We start from the raw sequence: 19,789 nt of genomic DNA on the forward strand, positions 1-19,789 counted from the left end.
GACCCGCGATCCCCGAGGCGGCCTCTGTCCCCTTCGCCCCTTCCCCCCCCCCCCCCGCCCCCGTCCCCGCCCCGGGGGCCGCCGCCACCCGTCTCCCACCATGGCTCTGAAGAGAATCCACAAGGTAAGCGGCCGGAGGTCGGCTGTGGGGATGTCCCGCTGAGCGGGCCAGCTGAGCAGGCTGCGGCCTGCACTTCCCACCGTCGCCTCCGCCGGGCCCGAAGCCTCTTTGGATCCCTCTGCCGGCGCTGGCCCTGCGGGGCGGCCTTGATACCCCACTCCCAGTGATGGCGCCCGTGGAGGCCCCGGCGCTCAGCCCGCGCTTAGGCCGGAGGTGTTCTCGCCGTTTCAGCGTTCCTTCCCGGCCCTCTTTCTAAGCCCTCGTGGTATGGAGTCCCAGGGCTTCTCTCCAGGCTGGGTCTGCTGCGCTTGAGGGCCATTGTCCGGCCAAGGTGGGGGGAGGGGGCTGGGGCGTTGAGTGGCTCCATTGACAGAGGTCGAAAGGGCTCCTCACCCCTTCTCCGCTCTCTTTCCCCTATCACCTTAGCTCCCTGCACAGAACCGGCTGGGCTGGAGGCCCAGTGTCGGGCAGACGGAGGAAGCCGTTTTGCCTGATCCACAAGTATTTATTTCTTGAGTTCACTTACCTCTTGGACGGCTGCACACTTTGGTCCACTCTACTCGTCCAGAAACTGTTATAGTAGGAAGTTAAAGGGGAAAAAATGTGACTCTTAACGAGGGAGGAGGGAAGTAAAGGGAGAAGCGTTTTATTCCTTGAGGTTGCCATATGTAGTCAGAATCTAACACTTAAGTTTTGCAGGATTGGATCTAATTGAAAAGCTGTTAAACTGGCAAGGATAGAGTTAGAAACAGGAACCTTGAAAACCACTGGAGAAAGAAAACAAAGGTTCCTTTCACAGCCTCTTCACAAAACGGACTTTAACGCTGAATTAGGTGATATGTTCAGGGATACCCTTTTAACTTAGAAGGGGTTTTACTAGATTTTCTACTAGAAGTGAATTCTTTGCTCTTTAAAATAAAGGGTTATTCAGTTATAGTTATCTATAAGTAAGTTTTCCTAATACTACGTCTAGAGTATGGGCTTGGCTTAAAATTTTGCTCCCCCCTCCCCGCCCCAATATTGTAACTTCTTGTGCCACTTACTCTCTTCTTTTTTTTCTTAGAAATGGGGGAGACACCACTGGTGATTTTTGTTTGGTGTTTCACTTGGCTACTCAAATTGGCTGTATTAAACCTTTAGCTACTTAGTGAGAGGTAGGTCCCGGGATTATCCATCCTGAAAGATGGGATGGGGATTCTAGTGAAAGAGAACGAGTTTTCACCTTGCCCTAAACTAAGTCAAAATGCAGATTGTTTGACAGTTTAAACACCTCAGCAGTTGGTCCTCATTTCATTCTTGATCAAAGAGCTTTAAATGTGGAATTAATCCCATTGGTTACTATAAATTACTTTAGCTCCTTACCATCTTCTTTTGACTTCTCTGATTTCTAAGAAATAAAAAAGGGCTGAGTTTAGACACAATCTTGTACTAAAATGAAGCAGGGTATTTGTTAAAAGAAGCTTGAGCCTTAACCAAAGATCTCTTAAAGAACCATTTAAAGGGCAGGAGCACACTGAGGAATAGTCCTCCAAGTATTATATATGTATATATAATGCTTTTAGGAGTCACTAGTTCCTTATGGAATCTCACTGGGAAGTTATCAACTGGATATGTCACTTGGTTTATATCTGTAGAAGATTGTCCTTTTATTTTAAAACCTGAAGAAGAGCAAGTGAGTATAATGTGTGATAATATACAGATCAAGAAATGTAGCCTGTAATCTTTACGCCGATTGATATGTGTGCTATAGCGACTTCTTCAGAGAGGGAAATAGCACTTTGACTCAAAACGTACGTTCTAATCTTCTAGTAATACTTGACCCCGGTAATATGGTTTCTTATGAGTTACTACATATTTTCTAGAATAGTTATTCTCTAAAATATACCCTTATGAAATTTTCAATAAGAAAATCATGGGCTGTCCGATTAGCTCAGTTGGTTAGAGCATGGTGTTGTGACACCAAGGTCAAGAGTTCAGATCCCTGTACTGGCCAGCCGCCAAAAAAAAAAGTCAAGTTTAGAAATGATAATTTGAACTTCAAAAACTCAATATTAACCTTTTTTCCCTTGGTTTATAACCTAGATCCCTCCTCAAAGTATGGCTTGATTTCTCTGAGACTGCTAGTGATTAGAAAAGTGATATTTATTTTTGGTATACCAATCAAAATGATTGTGAAAATAAAATGGAGAACAATTTTTTCAAACTTTTTGTATGACACCAATTTTAGGTTAAATGGAAGACTTACTAGGTATGGATAAGACCAGTCCTATCTTATCCTTAGTCTTAGTAAGGTATCTACAATGGAATCCCAAGAAGACTTGCTTGGCTTATATAATTGATCTTGGTCTTGAACCTTACCAATTATCATTCTCTGAAAAAAATAATTCTACTAAATACCCTCTCAACTTTAGATGTCATGAACTGCTGCATTTGGATTCTAACAAAATTTTTCTAGTCAAAACCACGTTTGACATGTGGCATCTCTGGTAATTCAGTATCTTCTTTCTTTGACAGAGGTACACTATTCATGTCTGTGCATTTGGCTGAATTTGGCAGTCTTTTAAATGCCATGTCTTTTTTTTGAGAATGCTTATACATCTTTAGGTTTCCTGACCTGTGCTTTAAGCAGACTGTACCAAAGAGGGTCATTGTGAACATCCATAGTTTTGGGCAGGGATTGGGGTCCCCTGGGATTGTTTGTATCTATACTAAATGGCCCCAACCTGATGTGTTTTGAGGTTTACTGCTGACTTTATACGTCTTTAGCTTTGATTTTGATGCTTTCAATGTCTGCCTCTAGCAGCACCACCCCCAGCCCTTTTCCAGTTGGCTGCATCTCATCTGTTGTGGGCTAAGAAACCAGATCATGAGGCTTATTAAAATTGTGTCTAAAATAAGATCCAGTAGGCTCTGTGTGAGAGGGCTTCATGTGTTCTGTGAACTGTGTGGTCTCTTTGGCTGATTAGAGACCTTTTTGACTGTTTCCTGTTTTTCTTCTTAAGTTACATAGATGCAGGAGGCTCTTTGGTGCTCTTAGAGTGCCATATTATTGAAATATACAGTTAATTTTTCTATTCTTGGGAAGGGTAGAAGGATAAATATCTTGATTCTTTGAGGTACTAAAGGCAGACTGAAGTTAGGATACTAAAAGCTTCTTTCTTAACAATAATAGTGTCTTGTACATTTAATGGTATCCTGCTAGTTATAGTTAACATTTGGTACACATAGCTTTAAGACAAAGCAATGCCAGGATTATCACTTGATCTATTCTATTTCTTAATTTTTTTGTTGTTGACTGGCAGGTATGGGCTATTCTATTTCAGTGATAAAGATTTTTGTGGCTAACTTCTTTTAAGGTCCCTCAAGAGAGACAAAAAATAAGGGGATTTTTTTGTCAAGAGACAAAAAATAAGGTTCACAGTATAAGATTTAAGCTCTGATGGCTTTATTATAAAGGCCAGACAGGTGACCAAAGTAAGCAAAGAGAATGGGGGGATCTAGAAGATGCACATGCTATCAGATGAGGGCAGCTGCTACCCAACCCTCTCAGAATGTTGCCATTGCCAAGGTCTGTGGGCCCACTGTTGCCAGATCTTCATTCATTCATTTATTTGTTTGTTTGTTTGTTTGGTGGCTGGCCAGTGCCAGGAACCAAACCCTTGACCTTGGTGTTGTAACACTGCACTCTAACCAACTGAGCTAACCGGCCAGTCTCTATTTTTTTTTTAAGGGGAAGCCGCAGATCCAGATTTTTGGTAATGGATTTGTATTAGTCCGTTTTTTGGTGCTTATAACAAAATACCTGAAACTGGGTAATCCATAAAGAAAAATGAAATTTATTGCTTACAGGTTCTGAGGCTAGGAAGTCCAAAGTCTATCTGGTGGTGGCGACAGTGACCCAAGGGTCTCATATTGCAAGATGGTGGAAGCAGAGAGAGCAGCAGAGAGAATCTTCTCTTCTTTTAAAGCCCTCAGAACCACTTCCCTGACCACCATTTTTAATCCATTCACTACTGCACGGTTCTGCAATCCAATCATCTCTTCAAGGCTCCACCTTTCAATTACCATAATAGGATTTCCCACCCTCATAACAGTCACAGTGGGGGCTAAGTTCCTAATACGTAAAACTCAGGGGACACAATTCAAGCTTCAGTGAGTTTTGGGGGGACATAATCCACTACGAGATTAAAAAAAAACAACATACACACTTTTTTGCTGGCAGGCACCAGTTTAAAATGTCAATCAGTTAAAAGTAAAGAAAGATTGGGGTTCCTTAAGTAACCAGGAGTGTAAGAGGGTTAAATTATATTTTATATCTTTTTTAAAGTTTAAAGGTATTGCTTTATGTAGATGGGCAAGATTAAGTAGTTTTTCAGAAAATTCTAATTAACTAAATTTATATATTGTTTTGTGTAAGGTCATAGGAAAAGCCAGTTTAATAGATACATTAATCCCATGGCATAAGTTTACATCTTACTCTTTATATAATCTATTTCATGTTTTGAATCTCTTTCTATAGACTATACGTTTTCAAAATGTCTGAGATTGGGAGGTTATTACCAAAGTGTGATCTTAAGGATATGGGGGAGGAATTTGTAATGCCATAGCAATACTAATTTAAGGATTGTTTAAAAATACTGTACTAGAGGTATGGTACCATATATTGCATTAATATTATCAGAGGTAAGGACTGAGTGAATTCGTGTCAAAATGATGAAACAAATTAGCAAATAGTCCTGTGGAATATTAGGAACTTTAATAAAAGTTGAGCATCCGTAATCTGAAATGCTCCCCAGGCTCGAAACATTTTGAGTGCAGACATGATGCTCAAAGGAAATGCTCATTGGAGGATTTCAGATTTTTAGATTAGGGATACTCAACTGGTATGTATTCTGCAAATATTCCAAAATCCAAAAAAATTTGAAATCTGAAGTACTTCTTTCTGGTCCAAAGTATTTCTGGTAAGGGATACTCAACAAGTATAATAAATGGTTGGTTGAAGATGGCTATTTAAATTAGTTTTATTGTGGAAAGCAGTCAGATCTTCTTACTTCAGAAGATAAGCTTCTTGACATAGGTATTTCTGGGGAGATTTTTTTTTCATTAGAGAAGGATTCTTTGCTTTACAAAAGTTATTGAATTGAAAAACTTTCTTTGGTTCTAGCATGTTGCTATTTAAAATGTAATTTAAACATCCATCTTTGAGGATAACTTAATCTAGGTTTTCTTTAAAGTCTCGCAGTATGTATTAGTGTACTGCTGACTGACAAGGAGGAGATTTTGACAAGGTCCAATTCTGAATATTTTAGTCCAAAGAGAGATGGCTGCTAAAATATCCTAGGCAGTTCTCAGGATAGGAATACCTGACTCATGCCTAATGCTACCAGAAACCTCTACAGCCTCATCCCAGAAATGCAGGAGCACACTTGTTTTTTCTGTAGAAATAAAGTTTTGATGAGAAGTTCCCAGGCTAAACCTTCAAAATCATATTAAACTATAACATTTGTTTTTCTGTCTTCAGAGTTGAGTGGGATTGCAAGTAATAGAATCATAAAATTGTTAACACTGCAATGTATCTCAGGGCCTGAAAAGGCCATTTGACTTGCTAGTTAAGACTAGGGCTGGACTGGGAACCTGGATTTCTTGACTGTGTCCAGTGTCTTTTCTGGGAAGCCATGTGTTACCCTTACATAGCTGTTAGGTATGTAAATCCAGAGGCTGCAATCTTTTTTCTTTCGTTCAAACAATTGGGTATTTAAACTATGTCCTGAAACCTGAAGATCTTCCTCAACTTCCTTTTTCAATCATTGGCTAGGTGTCCATGAACCCCCTTAACTATGAAGATTTGGACATGTTTCATCACAGTTAAATGGATTTTTTAATCTCTACAAAAGATTAAGAGCCACTGTCCTGCCTCCTTAAACAATCCATTTTAATCTCAGCGGATGACCAAAGCACCTATTCTACAGAGAAAATAGAAATCTTAGGTGTGAATTCTTTCAGCTTTCCTTTGAGGCCTTAGGAAAAAAAAAAAAAAGAAATGCTGGCTACCATCTTTACAGTACAGTATTCCCCCCGTTATCAGCAGGGGATATGTTCCAGGACCCCCAGTAGATGCCTGAAACCTTGAATAGTACCAAACTTAATATGTATTATGTTTTTTGCTATACTATAATACATACCTATAAATTTTAGTTTATAAATTAGACACAGTAAGAGATTAACAACAATAATAATAAAATAGAACAATTATAGCAATATACTGTCATAAAAATGTGAATGTGGTCTCTCTACCTCTCTCAAAATATCTTATTGTACTGTACCAAGGGTAACTGAAACCACGGAAAGTGAAACTGCGAATAAGGGGGCACTGCTGTACTGACTGTGTATCAGAAATTACTGAATCTTTTCAATAGTCCTGTGAGAATTCTGTTCTCCCCAGCTTAGATGAGAAAATGGAGACTTGGAGAAGTAAACAAACTTGCCTAAGATTATATGGTTATGGTAGGAAGAGCCAGGAATCAGATGGCAGGCAGTGTTGACTTTAGAGCCAGTGTCTCTCCAGATTTACCTGTTTTAGTCATCGCTGTTTTCCCTTCTTGTCTCTGGAGAAGCTCTGCTTTTCCTTTTGCCAGACTAACTTTTGCTTTCCATCCTATTCTTCCTTTTTTCCAGGTCCTTGCTCTCGAGTAATGTCCCTGCTTTCATAGTCCAGTCTCTCTACGAACTCCCCTCAGCATCCAAACTTATCCGGGGTTTTCTCCCAGCCAAAAAAACAAACATCAAAAGAATTTTTAAACCTCCCCCACCCCCAGAACTACTTCCTTCCTCTTCTTTTTTCCTTCCATCTCTGACATTTCAGTGCCCATATTCTTGAAAAAATAGTTCACTTACTGTTCTGGAACTGTTTAGTAAGGTCACTGATGATTACTTAATTGCCAATGGATACCTCAATTTTTATTTATAACAGTTAATTTCTATTCGTAACAGTTAATATGATTACCACTCATTTCCCTTCGTTTCTAATAAACTGCTTTCTCCTTCCTTGTATGTAGTGTCTCCCAACTTTATTAGAACACTTTTCAAACTAGTATTACTGATGGAACACAAACAGAAGTTCGTAAAAAAGTTCATGAAATAATGCACAACTGTATTAAAATTCACAACACAAATGATCTCAGATAAATAAAATATATAGTCAAAATATAATATCACAAGCAAAATTTAGAGAAATTATAAAAACATTATTAAGATGAAACATCTTTCATTTTATTTAAAGTAACAATTTAAGAAGAGTTTTTCTCATACAGTAAAAGCATACTCATCAAGTGCTGCATTAAATGTGTTACTGTATATTGTTTTTATTACAGTGTAATATAAAAATTTGTTTCAAACAGGTGCATTGTAGCAAAAGAAAGAATAGACTGTATTTTGCAGTATTCTTATTTGCAGTGTTCATGCAGTTAGTCTACTGCCAACATTATTAATTGACCCATCATGAACAGGTCAACGGATTTTTCTAAAAAATAGAATTCTGTGCTTTGCTTATGTTTATTTTAAAATAATCTTACTTCTTGGGCTTGAGAATCAAAACTCTGCCATACATTTACAACTTCTTTATTCTAGCTGTAAGTCCTTGGAGAATGAACTAGAAATATTTAATACACAGTAAGCTTTGATTAAATAACTTTTCAAATATACATTGAATTATGACAAGAAACAGGATCGATCAGTGATGGTCAAATAGTAATGCCAGTGGTTAAATGCTGTCTGTGTATTAGAACACAGAAAATCACATGTGAGCATTAGTTGTTTTTGGTATGCAAGTATCTTGAGGCAAATTATTGCTTTAAAACTGCAAAAATATGTAGTATTTCTTTAAAAAGATGTATTAAAAGTGGATAAAATTTAGAACAGAAATATTGCCACTTTTATTACTATAATACTTATTTGTATAATGGGAAATGCTGCTGTAATTGAGACAGTTCTAATTGATCCTTCTCAGAATTATCTTCTTTTGGTCTTTGTAAGTGCTTTTCCTTATACAGAGAATGTCTTCTCATCCCACCCCCACCTCCTCCTAAATTCTTTATTCATACTTGGAGACGCAGCACACAGAAATGGCTTCTCTGGGAAGCATGTGCCAGGCATACAGGTAGTCAGAGTTCCACTATAGAATTGTTTCACAGTATGTAGACATGATTGATTATTACTCCCTCTAGACTGAGCTCTACCGGGCCAAGTCCCTGTCTTATTCTTTGTATTCCCTGTACCCGACACATAGTAGGCCTATTCAGTGTTTGCCAGCAGCATTCAATGAATGTTAATGTCAAGTGGGGTGGTAGAAGAAAATAATATTTTGGAGTAACATGCCTACTGAGTCATGTTCTAACTCTGTGGCCTTAGGAAAGTCACTTCATTAATTTTCTTGAGCCTCAGCTTCCTTATGCATAGAATAGGGATTATGTCACATACCCTGCAAGCCTGTGAGAAAGATTAGAAAGAAAAGTGCTTGGCACTTATGGACTGTATAAAAGATAGTATTTTTTATTGTTTTTTGATTTTGTTTTTCACAAATAGGCTTGGCAGTTTTATTCACAGTATCCAAAATCTGGAAACAACTCAAATATCCATCAACAGGTGAATATATAAACAAAATGTAGAATATTCTTATAATGGAGTATTACCCAGCAGTAAAAAGGAACAAATCAATGATACACCTCTGCCGCTTATCAATTTATTTTAACTCAGCTCCATATTCATCCTTCAGTACCTGCTCTGCTGTAAAGTGCTGTAGTCTTACCTTTGTAATGAACACATGTTAAGTTTTGTCAATAGAGGGCACCAGAGAGACATTGCAGATGGAAGGGGCTTCTTGGCTCTGGTGGGCTTTTTTTTGTTTAAGTTTTTAAGTTATTAATTATCACTGTCTTAACTGGTCAATAATGTTGACCCATGGAATTGGTAGAATCTTGAAATCTAGGGCTTGCTGGTTATTTCAGTTAGTTAGAGTACAACCTTGTAACACCAAGGGTTCAGCTCCCCTCACTGTCCAGCCGCCAGAAAAAAAAAAAGGGATCTCGAAATCTTAAGTGTCAGTGTTAAATTATGTTTAGCATTTCACTTCATTGCCACCCCAACCAAAAATGAAAAACAAAACAAAACAAAAAAAAACCCTAATGCGAATATAATGAACTTTTGTAATATTTCTAAACTGAAAAAGGAACTGAATCCCAAATTTCTTCTTCAACAAACTTCAAAACACTGTCACCATAATATGTTGTTTCTAATACATGTGGTATTTTTTTGTAGGTCTAGAATTGTGAAAACAATTCTCTGAAACATTATGTAGTAATAGATGTATCTGCTGCTGTCCTGTGAGTACTTCCCCCACCACCTGTAGAATATCATGCCAGTATAATTGATAGCATTTCTTTGTCAAATGCTTAAGGGCTCATGTCAGGTAAAAACTTTGAAATCAAAGTTGAATCACAGAAGCCTCAGTGCTATGAGTTTAAGAACAGATTTCTTAAAATAATAGCACATTAATGGGAGTGAATGATTTTCTTTATATTAAATGTCCTCTTATTTATACCATCTATATTAGTTTCCTAGGACTGGCGTAAGTTAACACAAACTGGGTGGCTTAAAACAACAGAAATGTATTCTTTTACATTTCTGGAGGTCTGTAGTCCAAAGTCAGTGTGTTGGCAGGGCCACACTTCCTCTGGATGCTCTAGGGAAGAATCCTTCCTTGCCTCTTCCATCTTCTGGTGGCTGTCAGTATTCCTTGTCTTCCTTGGTTTGTAGCCACATCACTCCATTTTCTGCCTTCATCTTCACATCACCTCCTCTGTGTGTCTTCTGCTGTTTTGCCTTTTATAAGGACACCTGTGATTGAACTTGCCCACCCAGGTAATCCTGGATGATCTTATCTCAAGATCTTTAATTTAGTTACACCTGCAAAGACTCTTTTTCCAAATAAGGTAACATTCATAAGTCCCAGGAATTAGGACATTGCACGTGTCTTTTTGGGTGCTGTTCAATCAAATATACTATTTAATCACCAAAATCTATTAAAGTAACTGCTTTAATGTCCTTTGGGCTTTTTCAGTTGTTTTGTTTTTAACTTTCTAAAATTTTGAAGTAATCTCAACCTACAGAAAAGTTGCAAATACAGAGAACATTTTTTTTCCTTTAACCATTTCAGAGGAAGCTGCCAACAGGATGCCTCATCAACCCTAAATAGTAAAGTATTTAAAGTATGTGTATTTCTTATTAAACAAGCACATTCAGCTATATAATCACAATACAGCCATCAAAATTAGGAAATTTTCATTGGTACCTTACTGCCATCTAATCTTTAGACCCCGTTCAAGTTTTGCCAGTTGTCCCAATATTGTCCTTTATACGAAAGGATCAAATCCAGAGTTAGTCATTGCATTTAGTTATCATGTCTCTTTTGTCTCCTCCAATCTGGAACAGTTCCTCTGTCTTTCTTTGATTTCATGACCTTGACACTTTTAAAGATTACATATCAGTTATTTTGTAGAATGTCCCTCAGTCTGAGTTTGTCTCATGTTTCCTCATGATTAGATTTAGATTATGCATCTTTGGCAGGAATGTCACAGAAGCAAGGCTTCTCTCCTTTGCATGCACCCTATCAAGAGGTGCAAGATTTTGGTTTGATTCTTTTCATTGCATACTGTCACTATGCAATTTCAATTTGACTCACTACTGAAAATTTTTACCTTCATCACTGGATTAAGATGTCTGTGAGGGTATCCTACTATAGAGTTACTTCTTTTCCCCTTATAATGAATAAGTAGTTAATTGGGAAGTTCTTTAAGAATATGTACTTATTCTGTTTGAATTTGTTATATACTGCTGCATAAGAAAGTAACCTAAAACTTAGCTGCTTAAAACAGCAAACATTGATTATCTCCCAGTTTCTGAAGGTCAGGAATCTGAGAATGGCTTATAACTAGGTGGTTCTGGTTCAGGGTCAGGGTCTTTTGGGGTTGCAACTGGGCTGTTGCCTGGGGCTGCAATTATCTGAAGGCTAGAGGATCCTCCTCCCAAAGGGTGGTTTACCACCATGGGTGTTGGCAGACCTTAGTTCCTTGTGAGTTGTTGGACTGAGGGACTCATTTCCTCCCCAAGTAGGTCTCCATAGGACTGTCTTGAGTGTGCTTAAGACATGGCAGTTGGCTTCCGTTAGAGTTAGTGATCTGGGAGAGATAGAACAACCAAATAAAAGCCACAGTGTCTTTTACAACCTAATCTCACAGACCACCCCTTGTACTTTGTGGGAGAGAGGATTACATAAAGGTGTGATACTAGGAGGCAAGTATTATTGGGAGCCATCTTAGAGTCTGGCTACCATACTGGTTCTCAAAATTTTCAACTTATTTATTTTTAAATTTATATTTGTATGGACTCATGATTTAGTAGTAAGCCAAATTTCTGTCCATCAAAAGGATATCTGTGTCTTTAAGCACTGTGCTTCACTTTTGTTGACTAGGAAGAATATACCCAGGAGTGGAATTGCTGGGTCTATGGTAGTTTTATGTTTAACTTTTTAAGAAACTGCCGGACTATTTTCTGAATTGGCTGACCATTTTATATCTTATCAGTAATGTATGAGGGTTCCAGTTTCTCTACATCACTAATGCTTATTATTTTATTATTTTGATTATAGATAGCTTTCCTAGTGAGCATCAAGTGGTATCTTATTGTGATTTGCATTTCTCTAATGACTTATGATGCTGAACATCTTTTTATGTGCTTTTTTGCCATTTGTCTATCTTTGGAGAGAAGTCTATTTCAATCTTTTGCCCATTTTTAAATTAGGTTGTCTTTTTATTGTTGAGCTGTAAGAGTTCTTTATATATTCTGGATACTAAACCCTTATCAGATACATTATTGGCAAAATTTTTCTTCCATTCTGTGGGTTGCCTTTTCATTTTTCTTCACGGATGTACAGAAGGTTTTAATTTTGATGAAGTCCAGTTTATCTAATTTTTCTTTTGTCTCGTGTTTTTGGTGTCATGGCTAAGAAACTGTTGCTTAAGTTAAGAAGTTTTGTACCTGTTTCCATCTAAGAGTTAATATAGTTTTAATTCTTACATTTACATCTTTGATCCATTTTTATTTCTAATTATTTTTATTATGACAAAATACATATAATAAAATATACCATCTTAACCTTTTTTTTTTCCTTTTTGTCTTTTTTACTGACCGGTAATGGGATCGCAACCCTCGGTGTTGCGCCCGTACCGGGGACCGGCAACGGGATCGCAACCTTCGGTGTTGCGCCCGCACCGCGCTCAGCCAGTGAGCGGGAACCGGTCTCCACATGGGATCCGAACCCTCGGCTGGAGCGCCGCCGCGCTCCCAAGCGGCGCACTCTCCAGTGCGCCACCGGGCCGGCCCAACCATTTTTAAGTGTACAGTTCAGTGGTATTAAGTTCATTCACATTGTTGTGCAGTTATTACCACCATTCATATCTAAAACTCTTCATCTTTTAGAATTGAAACTCTATACCCATTAAATAACACCCCCAACCCCCAAACCCCGACATCCACTGTTCTACTTTCTGTCTCTGTGATTTTGACTACTCTAGGTGCTTCATATAAATGGAATCATGCAGTATTTGTCATTTTGTAACTGGCTTATTTCACTTAGCATAATGTCCTCAAGGTTCATACAGGTTGATGTCAGAATTTCCTTCCTTTTAAAGGGCAAATAATATCCCATTGTATGTATATAACACATTTTGCTTAACCATTCATCCATCAATGGACACTTTGGTTGCTTCCACATTTTAGCTCTGGTAAATAAAGCTGTTATGAACATGAGTGTACACATATGTCTTTGGGACTCTGCTGTCAATTCTTTTGGGTGTATACCCAGAAGTGGAATTGCTGCGTCATGTGGCAATTCTGCATTTTGGTTTTTTTTAGGAACAACCATGTTCTTTTCCACAGTTACTGTACTATTTTACATTCTCCCCAACAATGCACAGTTTCCATTTTTCTCCACATCCTTGCCAATACTTGTTATTTTCTGTTTTTTTGATAGTAGTCATGTCATTGAGTATGAGATTAGAAGATCCTTCTAAGGAAAATATAACAAGCACAAGATAAAGAGCTACACAATACACTGACATTAGTGGTTCATCCAGAGAAATGGCTTAGGCAGCAGAGGATAAACTGAATTCCATAGTTGCCAAATCTCACCCCCATATGTTCAAACATATGTGAAGTGATCTAGAAATCAAGGTTCATTCATTCGTTTGTTTTAAGACTTTTTTCTATAAATAACATACAGTATTGTTTTGGATGTTGTCACAATTTACATAGATGTTATGAAAATATTATAACATGTATTTTTACCCAGTACAAATATACCAACAATTTTTTAAAATTCACTCCCCTATGATGGACATTTGTTTCTAGTTTTTTGTAGTACGAACACTGAAGCACCAACATCTGCATATATGTCTCTTGGAACACATAGGTGAAAGGCTATCTTTATATTCACTGGAATTGTGTGGTTATATAGTGAGTCTTTTCAGGTTTATAAGATATTGCCTAATTGTTATCTTTTTTTTTTTTTTTTTTTTTTTTTTTTTTTTTTTTTTTTCCTAATTGTTTTCTAAAGTATTTATTTAGTTTTATTTATTTATTTTTGGCAGCTGGTCAGTATGGGAATCTGAACCCTTGACCTTGGTGTCGTCAGCACTGTACTCTACCAACTGAGCTAACTGGCCAGCCATTATTTTCTAAAGTTTTTAGACTTCCAACTCCAGAATGTGAGAGTTTCTAGTTAACTTTTTTCTTTTAAATTTTCCCTTATTGTTAATATAACATACTACAGAAAAATGCACAAAGAAAATGTGTATTTAACTTTAATGAAATTTTCAGATACAAACATGGAGAGTTTTATAACAAATTTCCTTGTACTCCATCACCCATCATTTTGTGGTTTTGTGATTATCCCTTTCCCCTTCAATTGATGATTTTGAAGCCAATCCTGAATTTTGTCGTGTTTCATCTGTAAATAATTCAGACAGTATTTCTAAGAGACAAAGCAGTGGTTCTCAACTGGGGGCAGTTTTGCTCACCAGGTAACATTTGGCATTGTCTGAAGACATTTTTTGGTTGTCACACTGGGAAGCAGGGGTTCTGCTGGCATGTAGTGGGCAAAGGCCAAGGATGCTGCTTAACATTCTACAATGCATGGGACAGCTCCCAACAACAAAGAATTATCTGGCTCAAAAATGTCAGTTGTGCTGAGGTTGAGAAACACTGAGATTAGGACATTTAAAAAAAATCACACACGCAATAGAATTATTACATCTGAAAATATGAACAAAAATTTCCTGATCTCAAATGTCCAGTCAGTTTAAAATTTTTCTTTCTGGGCCGGCCCGGTGGCGCACTGGATAAGTGCGCCGCTTGGGAAGCGCGGCGGCGCTCCCGCCCGAGGGTTCGGATCCCACATACAGACCGGCTCCCGCTCACTGGCTGAGCGAGGCGCAGGAGCGACACCGAGGGTTGCAGTCCTGTTGCCGGTCCCCGGTCCGGTACGGGGGCAACACTGAGGGTTGCGATCCGTTGCTGGACACGGAAAAAGACAAAAAGACAAAAAAAAAAAAAATTTTTTTTCTTTCTTTTTTTTTTCCTTTGGTTTTGGCGGCTGGCCAGCAAGAGGATCCAAACCCTTAACCTTTGTATTATCAGTACCAGCTCTATCCAAGTGAGCTAACAGGCCAGCCCTTTTCTCTTTCAAACAAGGCTCAGAGCTCCAAGAGAGCAAGAGAAAAGTTGTCAAGCCTTTTAGTTGTTAGACTTGTAAATGATAGTGTCACACGTGCAGCATTTTATTGGTCAAAGCAAGACACAAGACCAGCCTGTAAGAGGAGTGACTTGTTCTTACAGGGAGGGGAGAAATTGTTGGCAGCCATCTTCGAAGATTATATACTGTAGGAGAAATTGTAATAAATGTTGTCTTAATAACATTTACTTATTGGATAAAGTCATGTGCTATAAATTTAATTTTGTATAATTTTGCTTCTTTGGATTCATTAAAAACAATTCTAATGGCTGAGTAATATTGATTTAACATTTTTTCTAAATGTTAATTCAAAAAAGTTTTTCTGAAGATTTGTTTGACCAATTAATAGGGAGAGGGAAGAGAGAGGAGTAAGAAGGGAAGTGAAGGGCTTTGATGTGAAGGCTAAAAATGTGATTGGTTTGAGAAGTATAACCATGTGCTTGGGGCCAGGTCTTCTGTCAGAATAACTTACTGAGTTGCTTTGTTTAGCCTAGTGTGAGGAGACTAAGGAAAAGAAATTTAAAATGTAAAAGATAAAGTTGAGTCACAGGAAAAATTTCATACTACCAGCTGTGCATTTTTGGGGGTGGAGGCACTTGATTCAGAATGCTTTCATACTTTTATCTTTTTTTTTTTTTTGGTGGCTGGCCCGTATAGGGATCCAAACCTGTGACCGTGGTGTTATAAGGCTGTGCTCTAACCAACTGAGCTCATACTTCTATTATTTTACCGAAGAACTGCTTCTCTGCTTGCCCCGTCCTCTTTGTTAATCTCAGAAATTCTCTCAGAATCTTCAAGTAGCATTAACTGTAATGATTTTATGGGTTAAACATTCCCTGAAATTTAGCTGGTCAGATCTACCATATTAAAAACTGCTTACTAGGCTATGTTTTGTTTTTAATATCAGGAAGTATAAAATGTTTTGAAACAGGTAATTCTTGTTTACACCAAACTATTCCCTAGCCTAACTATGGACTTAAATTTTCTGTATGGCCCTCTTCCAACCATTGCTGCAGATAACATGGCAGTCCTTTTAGGGTGTGAATTTCATCATAGGAAAACAGAAGTGTTCATTTTTCTTTCATGGTACTGTAATATCTTCCCCTAAGACAGTAGTAAATGTTTCCATTACTGTGTGGAAGGTACTTGATTAGATGCTATGTCAAGTGCTTTCAATGTGGACAAAGGGCTGTCATCTTCAAGTTTATATAAATGTAATTTTAAAAAGACATTTCTTGAGATGCACCTATTTACACTTTTGTTAATACTGTCTAGTTTTGGAAGCTGGGCTGTTCCAGGGAGATGCAAAAATCTCTTTCTGTCATTTGGTGTTCTTAATAATAGTTCTAAAATATACTCCTAGTCTTGAAACTTGCTTCTGGCTTTTGTTTTGTTTTTACCCGAATTGTATTTTCTGCCCTTTGATTCTTCACAAGACAGTTTTGCAAATATGTAGTCAGTATTTTAGCACAGTGAAATTTAACAGCTTCCTTGGTCTACCCATCTTACGTCATAGAGATTGTTAGTCTGATGTAACCATGGTTGGATTTATCCTTTTGAACTCTCTAGGTTAGTATTGGAAAAATTTGTGAAACAGAAAAACTTTTTGGAAAAGTGAAGAGTAAAATCCATGGCAAGTATTACTTTAAGTTTCAAGGATTTACAGTTCTAGGTTAACAGTTTTTATATATTTCAAAACATCAGAGTACTAAAACTGACTTATGCTACTTTAAAATAGTTCATGTGGGTTCTTTTGTGGGGGCATAGTTTTACAGCATATAATGAGAAGTAGGATGCCATTTTATCTCTTTTTGAGGTCCCTATTATCCTGCCACTTTAAGTAGAACAGAAGCACCCCAAGATAATGAGATGAGCATTCTTTTTTTTCCCCTTCTATTTTCTCAAGCTTGGGACTATGATACATAGTGATTAATATACTAGATGAGTGTGGCAGTACTCTTGAAAATTAGTTCTTTAAGTTTCTAGTTTGCTACATAGCACTTTGGTGTTTTCTTTGGAGCTCAGTGAATAGTGAAATCTTTTGATATAGATGCTTCACCATCTATTAGCACATAGACTCTTTCCATCTACCTGGTTGTATGCCACCCTCATTTTGGACATAGAGTGGTGGAGAGCAAAGACCACTGCTTCAGTAACTGAAGGTAGAGGGAATTTCAGATTCTTACAGATAGGCTGTGTGGAGTCAAACCTGCCCTGACAATTTAGTCACCACTGCTTATCAGCTCCAGGAGTTGGTAGCAAGGAACTGCTATTTATTTGCTTGCTTTGCTGTTGGGAACATGTGTACCTCACTAATACTTTGTTTCCCTACTTACTACAGAAGTAGTTTTACTGGAATACTTAACAATTTTCTTATCCAGTCTCTGTCATTTACTCAGTTATCTTCTACTTTGGCCCTCGTTGCCAGAATTCTAAACTTGTGTTGGCTCCATACCGGACCGGGGACCGGCAACGGGATTGCAACCCTCGGTGCTTCTCCCGCGCCTCGCTCAGCCAGTGAGTGGGAACCGGTCCGTACGTGGGATCCGAACCCTCGGGCGGGAGCGCCGCCGCGCTTCCCAAGCGGCGCACTATCCAGTGCGCCACCGGGTCGGCCCCATAAACTTGTACTTTGTTAAGTATATGATCCCATGACTGCAGTTTCAGAGAATGAGATTATTGCTTTTCCATGTACCTTACTTCATCGAATCTAAAATGCCATCAATTGAAAGATGTACCATATTGTAGTAAGAAAGAAAACATATTTACTGCTAATTAAGCTGACATGCCATTGATTGTAAGACGTTTGATTTCAGGCATGTTAAAAAAAAAGTCTTACAATTAGTGAAAGATGATATTATCTTTCTGTAGGTACTTAGAATTAATGGTAGCTCAAATAGGTAAAATAAAGTCTAGGAAATGTTCTTGATATTCAATAATGGACAGAGAATATTGTCTTTATAGCAGAACATTTTCACCTAAACGGTTGTGCTGAAGTACTCAAAAAAACTCCTTTTTTTTTTCTGGTGTTATCCAGTCTTACCCCAAAACACCTTTTCCATTCTGGTTCAGTAATTAAATCTTAATATACTCTGTATCCACTATAGACTAACTTTCTGTTTCCTGACATTATACGTGATTAGACTGAATGGAGTGGACTTCTCCTTGGAAATTGCTCGTGTGCTTTTGTTTATCTTCCCATTTGTATGTGTTTGAGCACCAGTTATGCTTGGTACTCTTCTAGGTATTTATCCACTCATTTAGACATTTAAGTGCCTCTTATGTTCCTGTCTCTGGGGAGTGCAGTGAAGAATAGAATATACCTTGTTTCTCAAGGAGTTTATAATTAAACATTGAAGGGGTAGAGGTAGGGATGTACAGAAATTAACTTTTTGAGAGTTGTGGATAAAAAAATTGAACATGAACTATTACTATACAGTAACCATATATATGATACTAGATTTGTATAGTACAGTTAATGAATAAAGTAGCCGCATGGAAAAAAAGGCGGTCCATGGGAAATAAAAAAGTTAAGATTTTTTCATTCCAGGGCCGGCCCGGTGGCGCACTGGAGAGTGCGCCGCTTGGGAGTGCGGTGGCGCTCCCGCCGAGGGTTTGGATCCCATGTGGAGACCGGTTCCCGCTCACTGGCTGAGCGCGGTGCGGGCGCAACACCGAGGGTTGCGATCCCATTACCAGTCAGTAAAAAAGACCAAAAAGGGAAAAAAAAAAAAAAAGATTTTTTCATTCCCCCCAAAAAAATGGTATGTGAACACTAATCTTATCAAAAAGGGGAAAAAAAAAAAAAAGATTTTTTCATTCCCCCCAAAAAAATGGTATGTGAACACTAATCTTATTAATTGGAAATGTTTGGTGTTGATTTGTTTAAGGGCATAACTGTGCTATTGTGAAGACAGATAAAAATGATCTGGGGGGAGGTGTCCAGCTTAAAATGTTTTTTTAATCTCAGGTTCAAATTTGGTTAATTATACGTGTTGTCAGAGTTTCATATTAGTTTCTCCTCTGTGAAACTTTAAACGTGATATGCAAATTTGAATGTCTATATAACTCAGTTGTAATTTATTTGATAGAAATATCTTATGAGTCTAAACTGATTTTTTAAAACTGCCTTTCCCATAGCTGACTTTTTTTACTTACTGAACAGTAGAAAACCTCATTATTCTCTTTCTAATTCCAATACCAACCCACCCTGTTTTAAAAGTGTAGCCCTAGTTGTGTACTTGAGGTCAGTGATGAGTCTGAAGAAAGAATTTTCCTTAAAATGCCTATATTTCTCTGAATTCCCGTTTTATCTTAGGATAAAAGAGGATTTCCTTTTCTTACACAGGATTTTAGATCATTTACTTCGTAAGTGTAAATACAATAAGATGCCTTGCTTAGTTTTACTTTCTGGGTTGTGGTATGGATGGTATAAGCTTTCAATGTTTATCTAAATTTTGTAGTACAACAGGTTAGATTACATAAGTGACAGATTTTGCTAATATCTTGTATAGAGTATTTTTTTCCCTTTTTTACCTGGAAAAATTATTTTAAGTCGGACACTGAATATCAACTATATATTTTATCACTACTGGAAGCTGTCAGTATTGTCACTCAAATAGTACTATTAAGAATTTCCTGGGGCCGGCCCGGTGACACACTGGGAGTGCGCCGCTTGGGAGCACGGCAGCGCTCCCGCCGAGGGTTCGGATCCCATGTAGAGACTGGTTCCCAGTCACTGGCTGAACACGGTGCGGGCGTGACACCGAGGGTTGCGATCCCGTTACCGGTCAGTAAAAAAGACAAAAAAAAAAAAAAAAAAAAAA

At 37.9% G+C, this 19,789-nt stretch overlaps 1 long non-coding RNA gene across 1 annotated transcript in view; it reads left to right on the forward strand.

The window, feature by feature from the left end:
* The first annotated feature begins 9 nt into the window (after positions 1-9).
* The window catches only part of LOC103587186, a 36,884-nt gene continuing 17,104 nt past the window's right edge, over positions 10-19,789 (forward strand). Inside the window, exon 1 of the long non-coding RNA XR_550204.1 lies at positions 10-124. This is a non-coding gene — a long non-coding RNA (uncharacterized LOC103587186). The remainder of the gene's footprint in view (positions 125-19,789) is intronic.

Source organism: Galeopterus variegatus, unplaced genomic scaffold, assembly GCF_000696425.1.
Source record: "Galeopterus variegatus unplaced genomic scaffold, G_variegatus-3.0.2 Scaffold426, whole genome shotgun sequence".
NCBI lineage: Eukaryota > Metazoa > Chordata > Mammalia > Dermoptera > Cynocephalidae > Galeopterus > Galeopterus variegatus.